The sequence below is a fragment of the Tursiops truncatus genome, chromosome 9 (assembly GCF_011762595.2).
Source record: "Tursiops truncatus isolate mTurTru1 chromosome 9, mTurTru1.mat.Y, whole genome shotgun sequence".
In the NCBI taxonomy this organism is placed as follows: Eukaryota; Metazoa; Chordata; class Mammalia; order Artiodactyla; family Delphinidae; genus Tursiops; species Tursiops truncatus.
In genome coordinates this window covers 82,775,832-82,799,847 of record NC_047042.1, presented here as the reverse complement: position 1 = coordinate 82,799,847, position 24,016 = coordinate 82,775,832, and the positions used below count along the sequence as shown (strand labels likewise).

Genomic DNA, 24,016 nt, shown 5'->3' with positions numbered 1-24,016 from the left:
CAAAACTCTTCTGCTAGCATAGACTTAAACCATTTTAAATCAGTTTCCTTATTTTTAAATTATAAAGCAAAGAAGGTTTTATTAATGTACTGCTCCTCTAATCCCATCTTGGAAGATCTGTACAGTGAAGCTAATCATGCAACAACTTTACTAAATGCTGCAATCGTAACCATCCATAACATGGTTATGGGAAAGGGTTTTAGTTTTGTCTTATTTGCCTTTTATATCAGTACACTAACTACCAAATGTAAAATAGATAGCTAGTGGGAAGCAGCCGCACAGGGAGATCAGCTCTGTGCTTTGTGACCACCTAGAGGAGTGGGATAGGGAGGGAGGGAGGCGCAAGAGGGAGGGGATATGGGGATATATCTATACATATAGCTGATTCACTTTGTTATACAGCAGCAACTAACACAACAATGTAAAACAATTATACTCCAATAAAGATGTTAAAATAAATAAATAAATAAAAATAAATCACTACACTATTCTAACAAGCATAGCTCTCTCATTCCCCAGGCCAAAGCAAGGAGAAGCAGTAAGGAAGAATAAAGAGTAAGAACAATAAGGGAGAACAAATAAAACAAATAAATAAAAGAAAAAGCAGACAAGAACAAAGTGCAAACAGCTGGTATTATTTATGAAGGGACAACCAGTCCTAAGACCTCAATTGCTTGTAAGGGCATCATCCTATCATAGGACAGGCATTCATTCCTTTACATACCTGACAAATGTGCTTTTGAAAAAGCATAAGCAATGTAAAAATACATATGTCAGTCACTTTGGAAGACAGTTTGGCAGTTTCTTACAAAACCAAACATACTTTTACTATATGATCCAACACACTCCTTGGTATTTAGCCAAATAAGCTGAAAACTTATGTACATGCAAAAACCTGCACACGAATGTTTATACCAGCTTTATTCATAACTGCCAAAACTTGGAAGCAATCAAGATGTCCTTCAATAGGTGAATGGATAAACAAAATGTGGTATATCCATACAATGGAATATTATTCAGCACTAAAAGGAAATGAGCTATCAAGCCATGAAAAGACAGGGAGGAACCTTAAATGCATATTACTAAGTGAAAGAAGCCAATATGAAAATGAAAAGGCTACATATTCTGATTCCAACTATATGAAATTCTGGAAAGGGCAAAACTATGGAGACAAGAAAAAGCAGTGATTGCCAGGACTGGGGGTGGAGATGGGGGAAATGAATAGGCAGAGCACAGAGGACTTTTAGGGCAGTGCCAATACTCTTCATGATATAATGATGGATATGTCATTATATTAATACATTTGTCCAAATCAACAGAAATATACAACACCAAGAGTAAACCCTAAAATAAACTACAGGCTTTGGGTGATTATGATGCGTTAATGTAGGTTTATCCTTTGTATATAGGAAATCTCTGTACCTCACTCTCAATTTGTTGTAAATCTAAAACTGCTCTTGGAAAATGAAGTCTTAAAAAAATGAAAAAGAAGCCTACAATGACTATTTGTGTGCCGTTTACACCAAAATACTAGGTACTGATTATAATTTTATCTTTTCTTGGCAAATAAATGTCATGGTGGAAAGCACTGATTACTGAACAGTTCTGAATTTCTTTTGACCTAAGTGCCTCTGAACTCCTGTGCACTTTTAGTTAGACCTTTATTAGCATACCATTCCACTGGGAGGAAGGGAACAGGAACAGCATGACACAAAATTTGAGACAAATGCCATCACAGGCTACTGCTGGCAAACATTAGCTCCATCAAATTATTATTTAAAGTGAAGAAGGAAAAGTCATAGGCATTTCTCTCACCAGGGACAGTGTTAGGAAAGCTCCACCAGCAACAGTCTCTTCATTAGATGAAGTTGACCCACCCCCGATTTCTTCAGTCTTTCCCCACCACCATGCATCCTATACATTCAAATGTATTCAACAGTATATAACTATTATTAACTATACATTATGTATATTATATATAAATTATATATTTACATTTATATGTAAATTGTAAAATATATATACCATAACATTATATAACTATAAAGCTATTCAGCATTATCTAACTACAGGTTATGATGATTTAGTTTGGAGGAGTTCCTGACTACACCTGAAAATCCCTGTACCCCACCTCTACCATGGAACATTGGTGTTTGACATATGTATTTTTCCCATTAATATATTTTATTTTTAGAGCAGTTTTAGGTTTATAGAAAGCTGAAGCAGAAAGTACAGTGAGTTCCCATATAACCCCTTCACCACTTCTCCCTCTCCTATTAACATCCTGCTTTTAGAGTGGTAAATTTGTTGCAGTTGATGAACCAATATTAACTAAAGGCCATAGTTTACATTAGAGTCCACTCTTTATGTTATACAGTCTATGGGTTTTGACAGGTGTATTATGACGTACCCTCCATTTGAGTATCATACAGAATGGTTTTACTGCCCCCAAGCCCCGTGCTCCCTCTCTCCCTTCTCCCAAACCCTGGCAACCACTGATCCACTATCTCCACAGTTTTGCGTTTCCCAGAACTTCATAAAGCTGGAATCATACACTATGTAGCCTTTTCTGGTTGGCTTCTTTCATTTAGTAATATGCATTTAAGATTCCTCCACGTCTTTTCATGGCTTGATAGCTAACTTCTTTTTAGTGCTAAATAATACCCCATTGTATGGAGGTACCAGTTATGAATTCTTTCTTTCATGGATCATGGCTTTGGTATTGTATCTAAAAAGTCATCACCATACTCAAGGTCATCTAAGTTTTCTCCTATGTTATCTTCTAAGAGTTTTATAGTTTTATGTCTTACACTTAGGTCTGTGATCTATTTTGAGTTAATTTTTATAAAGGGTATGAAGTCTGTGTCTACATTGATTTTTTGGCCGGTAGATATCCAGTTGGTTCCAGCACCATTTGTTGAAGACACTATCTTTGCTCCATTGTATTGCCTTTGCTCCTTTGTCAAAGATCAGCTGACTATATTTATGGGGATCTATTTCTGGGCTCTCTATTCTGTTTCATTGATCTGTTTGTCTATTCTTTTACCAATACCACACTGCCTTGATTACTGTAGCTTTATAGTGAGTCTTGAAGTCAAGGAGTGTCAGTCCTCCAACTTTGTTTTTCTTTAATACTGTATTAGCTATTCTGGGTCTTTTGCCTCTCCATATAAACTTTAGAATCAGTTTGTTGATAACCATAAAATAACTTGCTGGGATCTTAATTGGGACTGCACTGAATCTTCAGATTAAGTTGGGAAGAACTGACATCTTAATACAATTGAGTCTTCCTATCCATGAATATGGAATATCTATTTTAGTTCTTCTTTGATTTCTTTCATCTGAGCTTTGTAGTTTTCCTCATATAGATCTTGTACATATATTAAATGCATACCTAAATATTTCATCTTTTTCATTTTTAATCAAAAAGTTAAAACCAAAAAAGTACTTAATGTTTAAAGAGATAAGCATCAAAATCTGATAATTTTGTTTACTAGAAAAATCTCTCAGATAAGTTTAAAAACATGTTAAACAATACTACCTAACTCTTCCCAGATATCACTTACACAGTGTTTCCATACTAAGAAATATGCCATCAGTATTCGATATAGATAGTAAATTTACTAGGTATATGTGGAATACCTGGTATACGTGGAATACCTAATATGGAAAGCTCATTTTCTTTTCTTTTTCAACTAAAATACGATTACAGCCCTTATGTGGCTGTTTTGCAATTTTATGTAATCCATAAAACTGTGTCCCATTCATATTAAAAGGTACCCAGAAAATACATAAACTTAAGTGGGAGGGGGGGGGAATCAAAGGAAAAAAAATTAACTGTGGTATCTCTGGATGGCAGAGCTACAAATTTTTTCATCTTCATATTTTCTTTTATTTTCAAACTTCTCTACAAAGATCATATATTACTTTCACACTCCATTAAATCAAATATTATATAGCATGTAAAATGAGTAAACTATAACTACATGCCTCAATAAAGATTAATCTCGGGCTTCCTTGGTGGCGCAGTGGTTGAGAGTCCACCTGTCGATGCAGGGGACACGGGTTTGTGCCCCGGTCCGGGAGGATCCCACATGCTGCGGAGCGGCTGGGCCCGTGAGCCATGGCCGCTGGGCCTGCGCGTCCCGAGCCTGTGCTCCACAGTGGGAGAGGCCACAACAGTGAGAGGCCCGCGTACCGCAAAAAACAAAAAAACAAAGCAACAAAAAAAATAAAGATTAATCTCATATAACTTTAAAAACATACGAAACAATATGATATCTTTCCTATGGATACAACACATAAAGGTATAGTTTTTCTGTTTTTGTTTTTTGATACAGGGGAAAGGTAAACATCAAATTCAGAATAATGGTTACAGCTGGGAAGGGAAAGGATGAGGAAGGAATGCCCAGGAGGCATTATTATCTGTGATTTTTTTTAAGTTGGGTAGAAGATACAGGGTATTCATTATATTGTTCTATATCCTTATTTATGCCTGAAGTATTTAACAAACTTTTAAAGGTAGCAGCTATAGAAGTCATACCAAAGTAGTAGTACTTAACCCTAATCTCCTCAAACTACTTAACTAGGATATGGTACTAGAGGAATAATAGATACAAATATATCTTCCATAAAGGATAAAATTCTTTGAAAAATTTAAAGTAGGAGTCCTGAAAGTGGGTTTTCATGTGTATATTTACAAGCAAATAACAATCTGAAATCTATATTCCATAAAATATCTGCAGCAACCATTCCAATCTGTGCCTTGCACACAGAGTTCAAAATTAAATCTGCTCAGGAAATGTAATAGATAAATTATTTTTAATTTGACCTTATTTTACATTTCCACTTACAACTCTGTTTGAAAGCAGACATTTTACTTTGGTCAGTTTTAAAACAGTATTTAGTCTTTTAAGGATGTCATAAAAATAACCTTATTTTTATGACATCCTTAAAAGGTGACTGGTATTTTCCAGTTTGATTTTAAATGGTTTCTAACCAGGACATGGCACCTATGACAAGAAGCACAAGTGGCTCTCACATAGTAACACACCCCTGTACTAGCTGAATCCTCTCATGCTGTTACATAGGTATGATGATGACCAAAGTTTAGGTAATGCCTACCCTACCCAACTTTTTGGGAGTATCCATTGTAAATTGAAGTAATGACCTTCAGGGACAAAAGGTAAATTCACAAGATGTTTGAAGGAACTTCTTAAAGTAGACTCAGTAACTTTTAACATGAAACAAAAAAACTGTGTGGTTTTGATTGTTAGAAATGCCTTAACTTATCTGTTACAATCTTTACTTGAAATAGGAGTAAAAAGTTTTTTAAAAGTTGGGATTGGGGGTGGGAGTAGTGGAAGGCCTGGGATGGTTTAGAACTAATACTGTTCCTTCCCATTTCCACCCCCAATTTACTACCCATTCCTACATCCTAGCCCTAAACTAGAAATAGACTGTAACAAACAAATCACTTGAAAAGAAGAGGAGGAGTATTATTTAACAAAATTTGAGATTATCAAAATGTAGCTAGATGAACTGAGGCTTACACACTAAAAGAGGGTATATCACACCATCTTATCACCCAATTTCTTGCCCCAAAAATACATAGTAGGGTATTAACAGGACAGGTTTCCTTAAAGAGGAAAATGACTACCTGGGTCTGCAGTTTATATAGACCCAGGACTTTTAGTCACTATTCTTCAAAAAAAGTGATTTGTTTTTAACATTCACTGTCAGTAACTCTTTTTGAAAAGACTTTACTAGATTAAGCACAACCCACGACCTACTGAAATTTAAATGAGATGTTTGCTTTTCAGATAAGATCCATCTTACTTGAGGATCCTCTCTTAGACCGCTACAAATTAAAGGACCCAAAAAGTAGAGGACTCATTAACAGAAACCTAACAAGGCTGAAATCGCTGGCTGTGTAGGAACTTGTACATGTGTATCCTTTTCCTGTGCATTCCTGAAATCAGTTAGTTCTAATTTCAACATCACCTTATTTGTAGTTATTTCATCATTTGCATTTACCAAGTATATTATCATCCACATTCCATTAGCTCAACTTATTCTCACCAATGTCTGTGGGAAAGCTGCCTCATCAAGATTGCTTGGATGGATGTAGGCTGCTACATAATTTTACTCACCAAGTTTTGTCCTGTTTAAATGTCATCAAATCACATTCATAAAACAAATATATATTGAGCACCTTTTCTGTGAAAAATCCTGGATCAGAAACTGAAGGGGGATATGTGGGGTGATTAGTCTAACCCTCAAATAGCTTACAGCAGCAGTTCTCAAAGTGAACCTTATAACCCTGGGAATCCCTGTGATTTCTTCAAGGGATCAGTGAGGTCAAAACTATTTTCATAATAACTAAGACATTCTTTGCCTTTTTTCACTGTACTTATATTTGCACTTAGAATGCAAAAGCAATGGTAGGGTAAAACTACTGGCATCTTAGCACAATTAATTAAAGGCAATGGCACCAAACTGTACTAGTCATCATTATATTCTTCACCTTCATGTATTCACAGTAAAAGGAAAGAGTCAATTTCATAATTTAAGAATGTGCTGATGAAAGAGTAAAAATTATTAATTTTATTAAATCTTCACCCTTGAATTCATGTCTTTTTACTATTCTGTGTAATCAAATGGAAAGTATACATACAGCACTTCTGCATTCGGAAGTGTGATGGCTATTTCAAAAAGCACATAAACCATGCTTTGAGTCGCAAACTGAATTACCCACATTTTCCCCCAAGGAATACCATTTTTACTTGAAAGAGTAGCTGACAAACTGTATGGCTATTCAGACCTGGGTAACTGATAGTTATTTTCTCAAAAATTAACAAAGTGAGCCTATCACTTCAAGGAAAACAACTGAGAGCATTTGTTGTCAATGATAAAACTGGGTACTTCAAGTGATAATTAGAATTTTGGAAAACTTGTATCTGCCACAGTGAGCTTGATAGCCTTCCATTCTTAAAAGTCTTTTCTAAAAAAAAAAAAAGTCTTTTCTGATGAGATCAGTGGTAGTGTTAATGAATGTGATTTTTGTGTCAACATTTAGAAGATCTGCATAACTCAGTAAACTAATATTTTCCAAATGATCAATGTATGATGTTACAAAATTATGCATGGATTAAAAGATCCATTCAAAGTGCATGATAAACCAATAGATTTTAACATAACAGAGCACAGATATGGTTTCAGATTCCACATTGCAATTCACCTTTAAGAAATTAACACTGCTGAGTTTTCATGTAATATCAAAGAATATCATCCACAGTAATCTAAAAAGGTTCTTAAAATACTCTTCCCTTTTCCAAACAGATCTTCTTATACTTTAACCAAAGCTGTAACATACTGCAGCAGACTGAGTGCAAAAGCAGATAGGAGTATCCAGCTGTCTTCTAACAAGCCAGACACTAAAGAGATTTGCAAAAACTGTAAAACAATATCACTCTTCTCACTAAATTGTTTTTGTTTCAGAAAATATAGTTTTTTGTTTTGTTTTGTTGCGGTACGCGGGCCTCTCACTGTTGGGGCCCCTCCCATTGCGGAGCACAGGCTCCGGACGCGCAGGCCCAGCGGCCATGGCTCACGGGCCTAGCCGCTCCGTGGCATGTGGGATCTTCCCGGCCTGGGGCATGAACCCGTGTCCCCTGCATCGGCAGGCGGACTCTCAACCACCGCGCCACCAGGGAAGCCCGGAAAATATAGTTATTTTTAATTAAAATGTTTCATTAACTTTAACATGTAGTGGGTATATTATTTTAAAATTAATAAACATTTTTAAAATTTCTCAGTTTTAATTCCTAATACAGTAAGTATCAAAAGTTATAACCCATATTAACAAAAGCTCTTGAGTCCTCAATGACTATTAAGAAGGGTCCTGAAACCAAAGATTAAGAACCACTGGCCTGGGACTTCCCTGGTGGTCAGTAGGTAAGACTCTGCACTCCCAATGCAGGGGGCCTGGGTTTGACCCCTGGTCATGGAACTAGATCCCGCATGCATGCTGCAACTAAGAAGTCCATGTGCCACAACTAAGACCCGGCAGAGCCTAAATAAATAAATAAATTTTTTTTTTTTTAAAAAAGTACTGGCTTACACTGTAACAAAAAGGAGGAAAAAAAAAACCCCACATATAATAACCCAAGGTAGACTGTCCATCAACAGATGAATGGATAAAGAAGATGTGGTATATACATACAGGAACATTACTCAGCTATAAAAAAGAATGAAATAATGCCATTTGCAGTAACATGGATGGACCCAGAGATTATCATACTAAGTGAAGTAAGTTAGAGAAAGACAAATATCATATGATATCACTTATATGTGGAATCTAAAAAATGATACAAATGAACTTATTTACAAAAGATAAACAGACTCACAGACTTAGAAAACAAACTTATGGTTACCAAAGGGGAAAGGTGGGGGGAGGGATAAATTAGGAGGTGGGGATTAACATGTACACACTGTATATAAAATAGATAATCGACAAGGACCTACCATATAGCACAGGGAACTCTACTCAATACTCTGTAATAACCTATATGGGAAAAGAATGTGAAAAAGAATAGATATATGTATAACTAAATCACTTTGCTATACACCTGAAACTAGCATAGCATTGTTAATCACGCCCTATACTCCAATATAAAATAATAATTAAAAAAAGAAACATTGGCTTATACTTTAACAAAAGAGGGGGAAAAAAAACCCCACAGATAATAACCCAAGGTAGAATGTTATGGCTACCATAGTCCTCTATTCTTGAATTTTCTAGCTCTTTTTAAACTACACCTATATTACCTACCTGGCTCTTGAAATAATTTATTTCGCCTTGCTGTCAATATAATCAAAATGAGTAATTCACTTAGCAAGCATGAAAAGGCCTCAGGCAACACCAGGATGATGTTTTAAACCAATTTCATGAGTTTTTCTTCAGTCATTTTCTAAATAAGTGGTCTGAATTAAAACTGGTTTTATTTCCCTGGTATAAACAGCCTATAAAGAGAATTCTTTCACAAAGAACTATATAATATACAACTCTCTTCGAAAGGCATCCCACACAATCAAATCAGTAATAGAAAGCTATGAAATTTGGTTCCCTGTCTCTCAACAATAGGGTAAAACAACTAGAAATCCTACACTGGTGCTGAGGGTCAGGATACAACACATGACATTCAAAAACAAACAAAAAAAACACTTTCTAGAGGACCATATGCACATAAGCAATCATTTGTGTTTTTTAAAAAGGACACACACACACACACACACACACTTCTGCTTACCCTACCTTGAAGATTACACAAGAAAACTGATAGTGGTAGTTGTTTTGGGGGTGGGAAACTGTGGGAAACTCACTTTTCATTGAATTCCTTTTATATTGTTTGATCATTTAACAATGTGCATGTAATACTCTAAAATAACTATTTTAAAAACACCATTTCTACATCATCCATTTCTCCAGTGTTTTATCTCAAATGCAAATTCCAAATACTAGCAGATATGGAAATAATTAAATGCATATTTGTTAAATAAGCAATGGACACATATCTCATATACCTGATGGAAGTATCAAAAGCAACCCATCCATCAACCTGGAAGTGATCAGCCATTGATTACCTGAAAGGGTATCTAGTGATGCCATCCATCTGCCCAATATAATTGATATAGTTGCTACTTCAATGGTAACTCTCTTCCTTTTTATATTCACCCCAGCGTTTGTTTTAAGAAATGTTCTCTGAACAACACCAAAGTAGATAGTTTAAAGATTCCTTTAGGGAATTCCCTAGCGGTCCAGTGGTTAGGACTCTGCGCTTCCACTGCTAGGGGCCTGGGTTCGATCCCCGGTCAGGGAACTAAGATCCCACAAGCCATGCAGCACAGCCAAAAAAAAAAAAAAAAGATTCCTTTAAACCATGCAGCAACATTAAATTCAGCATAAATTTTGCTCCCATTATGCACTAGGCACTATGATTTGATAATGTAACGCTTATAACATACAATGTAATGTGAAAATGTACACTTGGTTCTAAACACCTAACTACACAATAGAAGTTTAATAATTACACCAATGAAAAAGAAATGGGTTTTAATCAATTCTAAATTTAATGAGGTAATCTTATGATGTGGCTACAAATAAACATAATTCAAACTTGGACTACATTAATCATAGTGGCTATACACTGCCCCAAAAAACAGAAAAAAATGGACCCACTGTAGTTTGTAGTTATCAGACCAGTTGCACTTGTGCTGGGTTCTAGGCCACGCTTGATATCTAGGGGCCCTGAGAAAGTGCAGTAGGGTCAGGGTAGTTTGATAATATGGAAGGCAACATGTAGAGTTAGTTACCATGTGTCAAGTACTTCACCTGAATTTTCCTTAAATCTCCTCATATCAATGATACAAGTATTATTATCCTTGTCTTAAAATTAAAGAGATTCAGGCTCAGAGAGATTAAGCAACATGCTCAAGGTTGCAAAATGCTAGGAGGTAGCATTATCAAGATTTAAACCCAGGAGCCCCTTTAGTGGGTTGAATGGCGGCTCCCAAAAAGATATGTCCACATCCTAACTCCTGGAAACTATGAATGTTATCTTATTCGGAAAAAGGTTCCTTCAGATGTAACTAAATTAAGGATTTTGAGATGAGGAGATCATCTGGGATTATCCAGGTTGGTACTAAATCCAATGACAAGTGTTCTTATGAGAGTGAGGCCAACAGAGATTACAGAAGAGTAGGAGACAGTGTGCCCATGAAGGCAGAGACTGCAGTGATGTAGCTACAAGTCAAGGAATGCCAGCAGCCACCAAAAGCTGTAAGAGGCAAACAACAGATTCTTTCTTAGTGCCTCCAGAGTGATTGTGGTCCTACAAACACCTGATTCCTGACGTTTGGCCTTCTGAATTATGAGAGAATAAATTTCTGTTGTTTTAAGGTACCAAGTTTACGGTAACTTGTTGTAGTAGCCCTAGGAAACTAACATAGCCCCCAAACTCTATCCTTCCGGCATATCTCATTACCTTTCCAAGAAGGTTTAAGGATCTCGGGATATTTAAACTAAAAGAGAGATGACTGAAAGGACTTTATTTAAAAAAAAACAAAACAAAAAAAACTATACTTATTTTTGGAAGTCCTAAAGAGCAAAAGTGAGACCAGTAGGTAAAAATTACAGGGAGAAACTTCAGTTGAAATTAAACTTTCTAACCATCTAAAAAAGTATTAAAGACCAAACCGAGTTTCAGTAGTTAGTACCCACCAAAATGATTTCCTATCACTGGATGTGTTCAAGAAGACTGATGACCATGTAACTTTGGGGAGCTGAGCTGGCTTAGATGACTTAGAATCTCTTCCCATTCCCAAGTTCCTAAAAATTATAAAATATTAGATGCTACCACAAAAATCTAATAATAAGATAAAATATTACAAGTGAATTTTGCAAGGTTTCTACTATCATGTATTCAAATAAATACTATTAGTTATGTGTCAGGCACTGTGCATGGTGATGGACACAAACATGATGTCTACTTTCATAATGCTTACAATCTGGTGGGAGGGACAGACATATATCAAGTAATATATCAACAAATGTAAAATGACACGTATAGACATAAATGGTGAAGAAAAAGTATAAAAATAAGGGAAATGCGGTAAAACTTCCCTGAGGAAATGATGCTTGAGACTTGAATAAAATTTACAAGATTTTACCAGATAAAAGAGAGGAAAAAGCTTTCCAGGCAGAAGGAACAATAGGAAAGGTCTAATGGTTAGGGCAGCATGTTTGATAGAAAATGAGTCCAAAAGGTAAGTACAGCCACATTAAAGAGCTTTGTCTTCATCCTAAATGTGGGACATGATCAAACTTGTGTATTTAGAAAAGATCAATTAATTCTGCCTGCAATGAGGAGAATGGATTAGTGCTCAGCCAGAGTGGATGCAGGTGGACCAGTGATAGGTTATTTCAACAGTCCAGAAAAGAAACAATAGCAATCCAGACAAAAGTGATAATGGTGGAAATGAAGAGGATAATTTGAGCTTATTTAGAAAGTTAAACAGGATTTGACAATATGGAAAGACCAAGTTTCTGTTCTGAGAAAACAGATGAAACGGTGATACCCTTCACTGAGGTAAGAAAGAATGGAACAGGGCCAAGTTTGAAAAGGGAATCTCATTTTGGGATGAAGTGCATCTGAGGCATCTGAGAGGTGTCAATTAGGCCACTGGATATAAAGTTCTTAAACTCTGCTGGCAGGCCAAATCTGAGTATACATATTTACATGGAACAGCTGCATATTCTTTTACCTTTAAGGGAAAACAATTATTGTTATAAAATAATCATTATTCTTTAAAAAAAAAGATAATTTCAAAATTGTGCTAGCCTAAAACACAAGAATCACTACCTTACCAAAGACCCTAAATTAATACTAACCAAAGATTACCTATTTAAAGGACATTAGATATATACCACTCATTTAGCTACAAAATGGATTTCTTCAGAATGAACACAATCCATCTTGTTGGATTCTCAAGTTAGGATTAGTGACTGCTCTCACATCTTTCAAACACAAAAACTGAAAAAAAAGTTTGAGGCAAAAAGTTTGTACTTTTTATTCCCAGATTGTCCACCTCTCCCTATGTCTGAAAGACACTGACTTAAGCATCTTAATTGTCAAGTATAAATGATAAAGTTTTTCTCCTGGAAAAGATTCTAATTTTCAAAGTAGAAGGGAAGAGAATAAACAAATCAGACTTTTTTTCTTCCAATACATACCTCCGCAGGCTTTGTATTATACTTAGATGGAAAATGACTAGACTACTTTAGATATTGTGATAACTAAGGAAATATTTACCCTAGATTTGTTTCCATGTTGTATAAACAAACAAACTAGCTACCAGAAAGATTAAAGACAGAACTAAATGAGTAGGCAAGAAAATTGGATTATATTACTAACTTTTCTAAAGAAAATCTACTGCACAAAATCTTTGAGAAAGAGCCAGTCTTCTTTTTTTTTTTTTTTTTTTTTTGTGGCCTCTCCCATTGCGGAGCACAGGCTCCGGACGCACAGGCTCAGCGGCCATGGCTCACAGGCCCAGCCGCTCCGCGGCATGTGGGATCTTCCCGGACCGAGGCACGAACCCGTGTCCCCTGCATCGGCAGGCGGACTCTCAACCACTGCGCCACCGGGGAAGCCCAAGAGCCAATATTCTTTACATAAAACTAAAATTATATATATCACATACTTCATTGAGGCAGAGGATGAACTAGACTACATAGCATTTTATATTTATATATTTATATTTTACGTACATAAAATCTTTTGAACTCCCCACAAATAATGCTTTAAAAAAACAAACAAACAAGCTTTTTTAACACTCCTGTATTATATGACAGCTGTTACTAATATCAATTTGCTCTCAGTGGGAATATAACAACTCAGAAGGTCCCAGGGTAAGATAAAAGACTAATAATACTGAGACAAACTTGTTTGCTTTAGAAACTATCCTACAAATAGGCATCTTGGCTCATGAAGTGTGAGGGCAGAGTGGAGAAAAAGCAAGTTAATATGTGAATGAAACTGAGGTTAACCCAGGATTTAGCTCTCATTCTTCACTAAGTAAGCTTTCATAGGCAAGCCCTTCTGCCCTTACTCCAAGTTACCCTTACCTCAGCAAAACCACACAGAGCATGAAACAGAGAGTAAGCATTTCCTGGACTAATTTGTATTTGGATAGAAACTTTAATATCTTTTATATTTCATTAAAATGGATTTATAACTGCCCCATTAAGAATGTTTCAGGGCAAAAATAGACAAATCAAACACCCTTAGACATTTTTGGTTCAAGACAATATACAGAGTATTATTTTATATTATCATATACAGTATATCCATGCACAGTGTGTGTGTGTGCATGCAAGTACATACATGTACACTTAGGAAAATATCTAAAACCATATAATTAAAATATTGTTAAATATGTATGACTGATATACAATTATTTTAAATTTTCTTCTCTTCGCTTTTCTATAATAAACACATATACGTACCTTTTTACATTAAGAAAATATATTTGTTGTTTACCATGTCGTAACACGAGACTCAGAACTAATTTTAGAAGGAATTTTTATTTAGAAGAAACTTTACCATTCTGTCCTCTTCATTTTTCAAATGGGGAAAAAGGCCCAGTGAGGATAAGTGACTTGCCTGCCCAAAATCTGATAGTTGACTCCCTATGGCCATAATTATATTATTCATACTTATGTTTATTTTTTCTAATTATGAAAGTTAATGCATTTTCATTAAAAATAATCTGAAAAATAATGAAAGCTATAGGAAAGAAAATGAAAATCACATATATGCTTATAAACCAAAAATAACCATTGATTTGGGGGATTTTTTGTTTCCTTTCTAAAAATTTTCACTACAAAAATAATACATTTTCAATGTAGAAAAACTTTAAAAATATAAAGATAAAAATTAAGGAAGAAAGACAAAAATTTTAACACTCAATCACATAATTGGTGATACTGGAATTGTTTCTTTAGACTTAGTTCCTAAAGCCAGTTTGGGGTCAACAGACTAGTTCTATGATGGTGTTTTTATGTAGTAAACCCTGGTTGATTCTTTAACTTGTGATTATTTTTATATAAAAGATCTATTACTGAAAATTTTATTTTACAATTGTTTAATGAAAGACAAAGGACTAAAAAAAGGTGAACAAAGAAAATACTCCAGTTCTATTTAGGGACAGATTTAGTGAATGTAAACATAATCCACAAACACAAGCCCAATTGCAAGCTGCATAACACAAATTTTCTTAAGATTACCCAATATGTTTATTCATGTAATTCTTGTATTTACCAATACTTTTACAGGGTAACCTATACAGTTGCCAACTGGCATTAATTACAGAAAAAAAAATGAATTATGAGCAAATATATTTATAAAAACAAGCAAATCAAACTCATAAATTACTGAACCATCATTAACTCAATCAGCAAGACATTTGAAAATATTCATTTTTATCCGACCCTTTTAAAATTTCTACCTTCTACATATTTTATAATGTACATAAATGTATTAGTACAATAACAGGAATACCATTTATAAATAAATGTGATTCAGAATGTGTGCTCAAAATTTACTTGTAAGGGTGACAATAAAATTTGGAGATCACTGCCCAGAATCCAGGGCCTAGCTGACAAAACTGTCTCCTAATGCAATTTCAAAGATCCGAAGATTAGAAGAAGAAAGTAAAAATGACCAATTATCTAAAACTTCATATGAAATATTTTAGGAATCAAGTAAGTTCTAGTATGAAACATTATTAAATAATCTGCTTAAATTTCCAGATTGTGGGACTTCCCTGGTGGTGCAGTGGTTAAGAATCTGCCTGCTAATGCAGGGGACACGGGATTCAATCCCCGGTCCGGGAAGATCCCACATGCCTTGGAGCAACTAAGCCCGTGCGCCACAACTACTGAGCCTGCACTCTAGAGCCCGCGAGCCGCAACTACTGAAGCCCGCACTCCTAGAGCCCATGCTCCACAACAAGAGAAGCCACGGCAATGAGAAGCCCACACACCACAACGAAGAGCAGCCCCCGCTCGCCACAACTAGAGCAAGCCCATGCGAAGCAACGAAGACACAACACAGCCAAAAATAAATAAATAAATAATTTTAAAAACCCAGGTTTTATCAATGGCTTAAGAAATGTGAACACTAGCAATCTGTTACCATTATATAATTTTAGACCTCAAAACATTTCATAATTGTCATATTTCACATAAACCCTATAAGACAGGCCAATGGTATTTTCATTTCATGGTCAGAAAAATTAAGCAAAGAGAGAATAAATGCGTTGTCCCAGATCACTGGATTGGTACATGTACCTTTTAGAAGTTTTCCGAAGTGCATATAAACAACTACCACCTTAAAAATGAATTTGACTTTGCTGTACACCTGAAACTAACACAGCATGATTCAACTATACTCCAATATAAAATAAAAATTAAATTTTTAAAAAATGAATTTGAGTGCAGTCTAATGAACCATTTAGCTTTCTTTCAAAACTCACTTTCTCTTTAAAACAATAGTAATTTGATCCCCGCACAAAGCCTATTGTATAGAGTGCATGAATAGTCATATACAGTGTGAATTCTGGAATATAAAAAAGCAAGGAATTCAGATGACTTGACAAAATCCTGAAGCTGGTTAAGCTGTGGTTTGGCATCCCTCCCACCTTCCTTCTGGTGCTCCTACTCCTATCTCCGAAAGGTACCTTACATCTTCCCAAAGTTCCTCACCCCAGACACCTACTCAAAGTTTCTTTCCCTTGCTTGATCTAGCCCAGTCAGGATAACTGATTTCAGCCAACTGACACAACCAACATTTGACTTAATCATTAACATTACCAAAAAGGCCCTTGACTTTCTGTATGTCAACAACCCCTTGAGAGGGTCCATAAAAGTTAAGGACCCTCTCCCCAGAAAAATCATATAGGCCCACACAGTATTTTTCAAACTATTTCAAGATTCAGGATCACACAGCCAAAATATATCCATGAACCCCAGAACTATAAAACCCAGGTTAAAAAACCCTGCACTTAACCTATAAATATAAAACTTCAAAATCCTTCAAAAGAGATTATAAACTTTAAAGATTATAAACTCAAATATACGATACTATATATACTCAAATACATAAACTCTAATTGTTAAAATTTAAGTCATCTCCCAAAGTTTTTAATGTTGTAATTCCCATGAGAGAAGGAGAGTAACAGGACCTATTTCTAAGCACGGGTCATCTATTAAATTGTGTTTTAAGGCCCTACCCCTATATTCAATAAGACTCCAGAAATCTATTGTGTTTATCATGATTCATGGCAAAACAATACATACATATACACACATAAACACATTCAGAAAATTTACTTTATTTCTTAATTGCCAAATCCAGTTTTTATCCCAGTGAGCTCCGTAGTATTTCACATTGCTAAATCCTGTTAAAATTCCATTAATCCCTATCCTCAGCTTCTTCAACTCTATACCATTTATCTTATCTCTTCAGCCATTGTTTTTCAACTTCCTTCACAGGCCTCTCTTCTTCCACTTGACCTTCAGATATAGATGCTACCCAAGGTTGCCTTAGTTGTTTCCTCACTCTTGATATTATACTCTTTTGCAGTTTCTATATGACATTATGCCAATGAATACAAACCTCCTAATAGATCCCCTCTTCCCCTTGAGCTCCAGTCCAAGTCTTCAGGTACCTAACCTATTTTGACATATCTTGATTCCCACACCTAGCATCATACCCTATTACCTTCCTCCTCAAATTCTGTTCTCCCTATACATTCCCTACCTTATTAAAGGCATCATCATCCTCATCCATTAACCAACTATAATCTTTAACGCCCCCATGCTCTTCCCAATCAGGCCACAACCTCATCAGCTTCATTTTCCTCTACTCCCCAAGTACAGCAAAATCTGCTTGCTTTCTAAAATCAGACTATCATTCCCTTCATCTAGCCTCTTCTTTTTCATCAGTAAAACAGCTACTCATCCTTCAAAGTCCTACTTAAGCAACCACTACATGAAAAGTCTTCCTTAACCTCACTTACTCTCCCTGTATCACTCACCCCTTCCCCCAGAATTCCCTCCCTCCTTCTATAATCCCACACCACTCTTTCTTTATTTTAGTTCTCAACAAACTGTATTATAGTTAGTTGCACCCTTATCTTTCTCCGCTATAGACAAAGCCCACGGTTTATTTGTTACTCTTGCACCTAGAACATGACTGGAATATAGTATGTCTTTAATCAGTGTCTGGTGAATAAATGGCAAAACTCCAGAGTGAGGACACACTTAAGGTTACTTCTCAGTGGAGGGTACGCCTCATCCTCTTTTGAACATAAAACTAATTAAGTCCCCTAGTCTCTAGCTCCCCATTTCTAGTCCACTGCTTAGTTTTAAGCAATGTTTCATGGGAACATTTCCTCACTTCCTCTTGTTCTTTGTAGGTTTAGCTGCCAGCCTAACCATATTAGCATTCAGTGGCAGCAACAAAACAGACTCTCCAAGTTCTAAAAAGTAGACTTTACAACTACCAACAGTAAAATATAAGCTCTTTTTTTAAAATGGTCTAAATATTTACGCATACATAGTTCATTCTTCATGATTCTGAGAAAGGCTTGTCATAGTTTATCCAACAGGCACCATTTAAGAGTTCTGAAGAAAACGTCCACCTAAACTGTCAGCCAAACTTTTCACATTCGTAACCACAGACATCAGCATACATGAACTAATCTAAATACTGTGCTTATATACTAAACAATACACTACAAATGGCAGACACTGTATATCACCAAACTGATGACCCAAACGAAAGTAGCTCTTTTAGCTTCTTTTAAAAATACTACATCTCCAAAATTCCAGCGATCATCCCAATCTGTAAAACTAGATTCTTTTACCAGTATCATCTACCCTTTCCCCCTCTCCTCCCCACCAACTCTCCCCCAACACACACACACACACACACACACACACACACACACACACACACACACACACACACACACACACACACACACACACACACACACACACACCTCCCTTACTAGACATGGCTTCCTCAGAAATTATCTGATGGCTCGGGAGCAGTTTGATAACGAAGGCTACCAAGTCTGGAATTCTGGAGAAGATTCCTATGGTCGGTTTATTATCTAAGTGACTGCTGATGATGATACAATACAGATTGACCTCAAGGATCACACATGTGGTAGGCCTGCCTTAACCACCCCCTAGTTTTGCTTTGGTTGTTTTTGTTTTGGGGGAGGGGATCCTTTTAAAAATATACTAGAATATCTCTATGAAGTTGTATTTCTGATTTTTCTTCAGTTCATATAAATGTTCACATTTTAGGACTAAAGACCACATGATGAAATCTTTTTGAAGCTTCAGTTACTAAACTGCACTGAGTGGGGTTGAAATCATTTTAGCCTAATTATGAAATGCACTGCAGAAAAAATATATATATTCCAAGGTATATATAATCCACTTATTTTCCTTGAGCAATCAAAAATTCTGTTTATTTTCTAAGTTTTGTCCTCATTACATCAAAATAACTTCAGACAAAGCATTCTTGTTGCTCCAGGATTAAAAGTTTCCAATAGCTCAATGTGGTTATAATCTTCTGGAAACACCTGAAATTGATTTGTTTCACCTCCTTTACTTTTTCTCTTCCAGCCTGTTCTCCTTAGTAAAATATTGATGGATAAAAGCACTAGCTGAAAAGCCAAGAAAGTGGATAATCCACTCCCTAGTTAATAAGGAAGGAACTATATGATACATGATGCTCAAAATTTAACATGTATCCAGAGCCTAAAAAAATACTGATTGGACTTGGTCTAAATAAAATGTTTCTAAAATAAACTTAACAAGTGGGTTTCTTTGTCATTGCTGTTTTACTAAGCATTCATGGAAAATTATATTTGGGTAAGCTCAGGCTGAAAACACTAGCTTTAGCTCTCAAGGAAAACATGAAAGAACAGAGAGAATTTCCTTCAGTATAAAACATTTTCTTAAATGTTTTTTACAAAACCAAAAATTGATATTTACCTGTAAGACTGATTTTCCAAATACTATTTATATATGTATTATTAAGCATCACAAAGAGATATACATAAATGTCTAAATTCAAATATCGAATTTCCTGGATTAATTACAGCCCCAGAGAGAGTAATGCCAAAACTTTTGAGGTTAGAGCAGACACTTCTGAGACTCAACAACCCACAGAGCTCCCCTTTACCCTCCAACTTTTCAGAGTGGCACTGAGTAGATGAACAAGCCCACTGCAGCGTGAAGGACTGGGCTTGCCTAAAGATATCTGACAGAAGCTGAACCTATGCAATAACTTCCTGTTCTCCAGAGACTGGAGGGTGTGCTTCTAAAGGCTGACAGTTTACAGAACTTCCAGAAACCAAAAAATCAGCATACCTTTTCAAATATTTGTGAAAAAATTTTAATTTCAATAATACTGTTCATTATTATTATTCCCCAACAAACATTTACTGAATGCCTTATTACATATACAGAAAGAGGTATAAAAAATTTAACCCCAGGGGCTTCCCTGGTGGCGCAGTGGTTGAGAGTCCGCCTGCCGATGCAGGGGACACGGGTTCGTGCCCCGGGCTGGGAAGATCCCACAAGCCGCGGAGCGGCTGGGCCCGTGAGCTATGGCCGCTGAGCCTGCGCGTCCGGAGCCCGTGCTCCACAACGGGAGAGGCCACAACAGTGAGAGGCCCACGTACCGGGAAAAAAAAAAAAATTAACCCCAGACTACAAGGAGCTTAAATTTCCCTTAAAAGTCACCATTTTCTATCATTTCACATAAAATACTTCTTCAAGTAAGTCTGCTTGAACCTATGATGTATAGGCAATGCAAACTCAGATATTTAAATCATGGGAAGTTGGTCTTTAGCTCCCTAAAAAATTAGAGATGGATACATAATTGTGACTTAATAAAACCAAAAAACCATACAATTTTGGGTTCCATTGGAGTATACATGAATTGGGAGGGAAACCTGAAATCCTTTCTTTAATTCCCTCTATATCTGGACAAGGGCCCTCGTTATCTCCTACTCCTATAATTACTTCCCTAAATCTGCTGAATTTCCTTAAAACCTGGTAAGAAAACTCCTGTCTTGGGGATAAGAAACCTTTTTTTCCCCCCCTAAATGAGAATATACCAAGACTCCCAAGCAAAAAGTAATTTTCCTCATGTATACTGAGTTTGAGATGGGGTGGGAGGAGGAGGAAGGCAGGCAGATGAAATCAAAGGACCTCAAATAAAGATGAACCAAAAGATAGTAAACAGTAATTCTTATTCTGATGGACCTTGTTGAAAGCCACATCTAACTCCTGTCAAAAAAAAAGCCCCACAAAAAAGTCTGCACACAATTCTGGACCCAAGTTAAGAATAGTTATACTACATTACATTTACATTTGATAATTGTATGTTTGCCTTTGCACTCATAAAATAAGGAAATTACACTCGGATGCACAGGTGGAGCTAGTCATATTTTCACTACCTATGCAATAACACATCAAGAACTTTCAAACACAATTCTAGGGAGTCAGGCCACTACTGAATTAAGGGAAGGAAAAAACCCCAGCATCTCCAAAGTCGCCCCTCCCCTGAGTGAGGAACAACTCAATAACTTACTGTCCAAGACCAAAGGAAAAGGAATTTTTTTAAAGGTTGGGCGAAGGTGAAATGGGGAAAGGATCACTGTGAGCTGTGACAGCAGATGATGCCCTCGACAAAAGGTGTAAGATGTGCATACCCATTCTCCCGCAGAGCTGACAGTCTCACTCACACTACCTTTCACCTTAAGAGTTTCCAATACATTGTCTCTACACACTTAAGAAAATGTGAATTTTGCTCTGACCACAGAAAGAATTAAGCACAAGTGACATCAGCTGTAAAGTAAGCAATTAATATATGCTAATCTAATGTTTAAGAAGGGATGGATACCAGGCAACAGCTCCTCCAACTGGCTGGATATCATTTGAAGCCCTAAAAATATTAAGATTTTTAAACAACTTCAAGTTCTGATGGGCACAAATAGACTGTCGAAACTTTAGGACGTACAGCAACGACACAACAGGTGAGAGAGGTGGTGGACATCATCGCCCAGTTAAGTGGATCACATGCAAAGGGCAAACCCTTGAGTTCCCCGAAAGGCTGGGGATGTGGGCTAATACCCATGCACAAGGCCATCCAGAGCCCCTGTCGTTCCAGTGGCAAAGGTTCAGTTCCTTCCCGAGGTCGTGCCACTCCCCCTGTCCCTCACACAGGGGACCACCACCCCAAGCACAGGAAGAACCGAGCCCCCTCCACGGGCAGCATCTCTGCTAGGGAAGAAAACACAATGTCGCTCCTTATTTCTGCGTACAAAAGGACTTTGCGCCCTCCTCCTCGAACTGCCGCCGCTGCCGCCTCCTAACTTGCAAGAAGGTGGGCAACGCGCCATATTCCAGCGTCCCTCAGTCTACCTGGGTAACAAGCCCACGCCACCCCGGCGGGAGGGAAGCTTCGGAGGTTGCCCGAAGAGCCAGCCTCCTCTCCCGCAGGAGACAGCAGCTCCCGCGCCCCGGCCCAGCCCGCCGCGCCGCCCGCGGACCAGACCCGGGAAGGGCCAAGGAGGCGAGCTGGGAGCCGCGGCCCCCGTCCCGCGCAGCCCGCCCACCTCCCGCTCCCAGGCCGGCGCGCTCTCCCGGGCCTCCTGCTCCCGAAGCCGCGGGAAGGCCGGGCCCGGGCCCCGGGTTCCACGGCGGCGAGGAGGCCGCGGCCCCGAGAGCCTCAGGCGGCGGGGGAGGCCGGAACCCTGGGGCTCTCGGGAGGGCAGAGCCTCCCTCCCGAGCCCGCCAGGACGCCTGGGGCCTAGTGAGGCCTGTGCATCCTCGGGGTGGCGGTTTGACTGGGCCGGGCCGGGGCCCCCCGCCCGAGGCGGGCCGAATCCGGCAGGGGCCCAGGCCTGGAGCCGGGGGCGGCAGGGTGCCGGCTGCGGGGCGGGCCGGCCGGCCGGCAGGCGGGCGGCGTGTTGCGGCTGCGCCGGGGCTGAAATAGCTGGAGATTGCGCGGTAGGGCACTCACCTCAGAGCGGCTGCGCTACCGTGGGCCTGCGCCGTGGAGACTGCGACCGCGCCGGCTCCTCGCAGCCTCCTGCCACCAGCGGCAATGGCGAGCGCTGCCGCCTAAGCCGCCGCCGCCGCCGCCGCCGCCGAGGAGGGGGAGGGGAGGGAGAGGAGGCACGCACGCTACGCACGGGCTCGGCTTCCCCGCCCGACCGCCGCCATGATGGGGAGGTCGGCACTGTCTCGGCGGGGCATCTCGGAGGGTGTTTGGGCTCGGACCCCGGCCGTCCACCGAGGTCTCACCGCGTTCACATTTCCCTGTAGAGGTTTCGATGGAGCCGGAATCACGAAAGCAACTGTATTAGGGAAATGTGCACGCCCCGGGGAAGTAACGCAGGCGACCCAAGATGGTTGCTAATCTGTAAATAGTCACATTTCTCGCCCCCCAGCCCCGGGAAATAAGACCTCCTGAGCGTGCTTCGATAATCGGAGAGGGGCTTCCCCTCCTCTTCCTCCGCGCTGACTTGCCAGTCGCTCCCTCACCCTTTCTTTGAAATCACCTTTGCTTCCCTATTTCAAACCCTGCCCAAGTATTTAAAAGCTAAAGTTTTTGTACAAAGCAATATATAAATGTTTTCGCTCATTCATTCGTTTGGCAGACATTTCCAGAGGGCCCATTCGGTGCCAAGTATTCTTCTGGGCGCGCTGGAGATGTACCTGTTAGGAAAAGGAAGTCCTTACTCTCATGAGCGATGAGTGGAGGGAGTCAGAAGCAATAGGGACCCCCCCAAGCAAGTGCCTGAGAAGTAGGGAGGGGTGGAGACTAGAAAAACTACTGTTAGAGACACAGGAGAGGTAGTTTTTGTTGTTCTTTGTTTTTTAAATTGTGATCTGGAGAGTACCTGCATCAGAGTCATTCAGACTGATTATTTAAATCCTGGAGTCCAAATGGTCTCTCCAGGATCTTGGCTTCTTAGCCCAGGAACCCGCATTTCTAACACCCCCCCCGTCCCACCCCACCCCCAAATACACACATTCTCCTGGGGATTGTCATACATACCCTAGTTTAAGAACCGTTGCTTTAGGGAATTACTAAACATCCCAAAGAGTGTCAAAAAACAATTTGACAAAACCAGGATACTTTAATTTTCAAGAAGATTCCATTTACCTCAGAATTCAACATAATTAAACACGGAATGTCTCTTTTGTCCAGCGTGTCTAAGAGATTGTCACCGCCTACCACCCAGGTGTTCAAGCCAGAAACCTAGGAGTGATCCATGACTCCTTTCTCCCTGAAGTGCCATTATCAGTTAGATCCTTTAAAGCAGTTGTTCCCTGTCATTTTTACCTTGGTCC

General features: G+C 38.5%; 1 protein-coding gene across 14 annotated transcripts in view; it reads right to left on the bottom strand.

The window, feature by feature from the left end:
* NRF1 (nuclear respiratory factor 1) overlaps positions 1-22,934 on the bottom strand; it is a 137,302-nt gene extending 114,368 nt beyond the window's left edge. For 2 of the 14 annotated variants that reach the window (XR_002174125.3, XM_019924136.3), the window contains exon 1: positions 22,680-22,900. The gene's annotated coding sequence lies outside the window, so the exon portion shown is untranslated. Of the gene's footprint in view, positions 1-22,679 lie in introns of all 14 variants that reach the window. The other 12 variants (XR_012334067.1, XM_019924079.3, XR_012334068.1 and 9 more) reach the window with 10 other exon arrangements.
* Between the last annotated feature and the right edge of the window lie 1,082 nt (positions 22,935-24,016).